This window comes from Monodelphis domestica, chromosome 3 (genome assembly GCF_027887165.1).
Source record: "Monodelphis domestica isolate mMonDom1 chromosome 3, mMonDom1.pri, whole genome shotgun sequence".
Lineage (NCBI taxonomy): Eukaryota > Metazoa > Chordata > Mammalia > Didelphimorphia > Didelphidae > Monodelphis > Monodelphis domestica.
The window spans coordinates 51,913,367-51,916,931 of record NC_077229.1 but is presented as its reverse complement, the minus strand read 5'-3'; the positions used below and the strand labels follow the sequence as shown (position 1 = coordinate 51,916,931).

General features: G+C 41.3%; 1 pseudogene; it reads left to right on the top strand.

Annotated features, from left to right (window-relative positions):
• Nucleotides 1–592: 592 nt before the first annotated feature.
• LOC107652063 (C-terminal-binding protein 1-like) lies at nucleotides 593–2,973 on the top strand (annotated as a pseudogene).
• The last annotated feature ends 592 nt before the right edge of the window (nucleotides 2,974–3,565 follow it).

The window sequence follows — 3,565 nt, the reverse complement described above, 5'->3', positions numbered from 1 at the left end:
AAATCCTGTTAGGACTGAGTAGGGTGGAGATTGTAAGTTCCAAGACCTGGTTCTGTCATTCCAAGTATCTCTATTGTATCAATTCTAAAATCAATCATGACTCAAAGAACTTCCTATTCTATGCTTAAGCATAGGTCAAAGCCCTTTCCATTGTTTAGCAAAAGGTTTCTGTCCTAAAGTAGTCAAAAGTACGGAGGAGAAGGATCCTCCCATGCCAAGGGGGTTCCCATTCCAAATAGAGTTCTTACTATCAGTAGGAAATTTTTTCCAAGTATGAAACTTTCCAATGGTGAAATTTCCAACATTCACAAGTCTAAGAAATTTTAAGGTTTACAATAGTCGGTCAAGTCCAGGGGCAAATCAAAAGTCAGGATGACTGGCCATGGTCCCGGAGAAGGTGAATGGTGTTGGTATCTTCTATGTGTGATCAAATTCTGGACATTTCACAGGACCTGCTTCAGCCTCTTTCATGGCTATTGGAAAAATACATCAGTTCAACATAGTTACCAATTAAGAGCCAAGGGGGAGGGAGGGAGGGAGGCGGTGTGTGGGGAGTGTGTGCATGTTGGGGGAGGGAGGGCTACCGCCTCAGGGAGAAGCGGTGTGGCCGCTGCCATCTGCGGACCAGCGGGAGCCTCACTCCCCCAACTTCTCCCTCAGCGCCCCCGGACCTGCCTTTCAATGGGAAGTTCGCACTGGCTCAACAAGGGCTTGCCTCTCGTAAAAATTTGAACATGATCCAGGCTTTAGCGGTTGCAGTGGATAAGAAGTTTAAAAGCTTTGGTTCAAGAAAATTTAAAGACATGGAAGTAAGGATCCAGTGACAGGACGCTATTCTCCCTGGGAATTCTGAAGACTATAAAGCATTGAAAAATTGAATTCATGATCCTGGAACTCAAGCTCATATTGAGAAATGTCAGGCATTCGACCTCCAATCATGAATGGGCCCATGCACCCACGTCCATTGGTAGCATTACTGGATGGCTGAGATTGTACAGTAGAGATGCCCATTTTGAAAGATGTAGCTACAGTGACATTTTGTGATGCACAGTCCACACTAGAAATTCATGAAAAAGTACTAAATGAAGCAGTGGGTGCCTTGATGTATCACACTATCACTTTAAGGCGAGAAGATCTGGAGAAATTCAAAGCTCTTGGAATAATTGTCCTCAAAGGAGATGTTAGCCCATCATTGCCCCCATATATATACTGAGCTCATAGAAACAAAAAAGAAAAGAGAGAGGGGGAGAAGAAAGAAAGAAAGAAAGAAAGAAAGAAAGAAAGAAAGAAAGAAAGAAAGAAAGAAAGAAAGAAAGAAAGAAAGAAAGAAAGAAAGAAAGAAAGAAAGAAAGAAAGAAAGAAAGAAAGAAAGAAAGAAAGAAAGAAAGAAAGAAAGAAAGAAAGAAAGAAAGAAAGAAAGAAGGAAAGAAGGAAAGAAGGAAAGAAGGAAAGAAGGAAAGAAGGAAAGAAGGAAAGAAAGAAAGAAGGAAAGAAGGAAAGAAAGAAGGAAAGAAAGAGAAAGTTGTCTGAATTGGCAGTGGTTTTGATAACATTGACATCAAGTCTGCTGGGGATTTAAGAATTGCAGTATGCAATGTGCCAGCTGCATCAGTAGAAGAGACCGCAGATTCTACCATGTGCCACATGGCTTCACCAGGAATTACGAGAAGGCACAAGAGTCCAAAGTGTGGAACAGATTGGAGAAGTTGCTTCTGGAGCTGCCAGGATTCGAGGAGAGACCTTGGGCATTGTTGGATTAGGTCGTGTTGGACAGGCAGTTGCGCTACGTGCCAAAGCCTTTGGCTTCAATGGCATTTTCTATGACCCATACCTGTCTGATGGCATTGAGCGTGCTCTGGGGCTCCAGAGGGGGAGCACTTTACAGGACCTGCTATTTCACAGTGACTTTGTAACCCTACACTGCAGCTTGAATGAACACAATCATCATCTGATCAATGACTTCACCATTAAGCAAATGAGACAAGGGGCTTTCCCCGGTGAACACAGCATGAGTTGGGTTGGTAGACGAAAAAGCACTGGCACAGGCCCTGAAGGAAGGAAGGATATGAGCAAAGGGCAGCCTTAGATGTACATGAGTCAGAACCATTCAGCTTTAGCCAGAGTCCCCTAAAGGACGCATCAACTCTGATCTGCACTCCCCATGCAGCCTGGTACAGCGAGCAGGCCTCCATTGAGATGTGAGAAGAGGCTGCACGAGAGATCCAGAGAGCCATCACAGGTCGTATTCCAGACAGCCTGAAAAACTGATTAATAAAGATCATTTGACTGCAGCTACACATTGGGCCAGTATGGACCCAGCAGTAGTTCATCCAGAGCTTAATATAGCAGGTACCCTCCAGGTGAGGTAAGCATGGCTCCAGCTGGCATCCCTGCAGCAGTAGAAGGAATAGTCCCTAGCGCCATGTCTTTAGCCCATGGGCTCCCCACTGTGGCCCATCCTCCCAATGCTCCTTCCCCTGGCCAAACTGTCAAACCAGAAGCTGATAGAGACCACCCAGGTGAAAATAGCATTCCCAACATTGGAGCTTTCAACTTTGAAGATGACGTGGAAAAAAATCTGGATTTTTGAATAGAGGCAAAATCATGAACTTACAGGAGACCATAATTGTTTTAGAAACTCGTCCAATATACAGATATAAAAAGCAGAAGGTGTGGGAGGTGAAAAGAAGATTTGGAAAACTGTTTTTCCTCCGTATAAATTGTAGTTTGTCCCCCATCCAGTGGACTGATTTCACTGTTTCTGTGTCCTATGGGTTCTTTGTTAAGCAAGAGAAGTTAGTAGTTAATTATATCATGAATATACTTGTCTGTGTATAGTTTTTAAAACATTAAAAAGGATTTGTTTGCTTAGCTGTCAACAAAAAAGAAAGCAAAAAGGAGGCATTCAGAAAACCAATTCTGAGATGATTTTTTTAAATGTTAAAACATGCCCCAAAATGAGGATTGGCAAACTTCTCAGGACAATGAATTTTTCCCATTTTTCTTTCTATGCCACATAGTGCATTGTTTTTTTCTACCTGCTTGTCTTATTTTTTTAGACTAATTTAGTAAACAAAAGAAAAACCATTTCTTCGGATTTAGGCATGGATTTCCCTTCTTTCCAAATGAAGACAACATTGCAATGAGATTTTGAGGAAGACAGAGGTTTTGTATAAATGAGCATTGTGCCTTTGGTCACCAGTTAAAGTATATATTATTGGTAGTTTGCAAAAAGGCACTAGACTGCTGAAGGGTAGCAGCATTTCATCGCCTACCTTGATTCCTTCCTGGCAATGTGGTAGGCTAGCAATATTTTTGGATAAAATCATGTTTGTGACTGTAACCATTTGTATGAATTATTTTAAAGAAATAAAAATCCCAGACAAATTTTAAAAATAGTTACTGATTAAAAACTCTTTAAAATCTTAATATTATTTTTCAAGATTAGTCGTTGCAGTCTTTGTTTTCTGTTCAGTAATCACAGGTAACAGACTTTCCAAAATACAATGTACTTGTAAGTTCCTTGCAGACTCATCATAGAATTCTCTTTATAAACTTCCTTTTT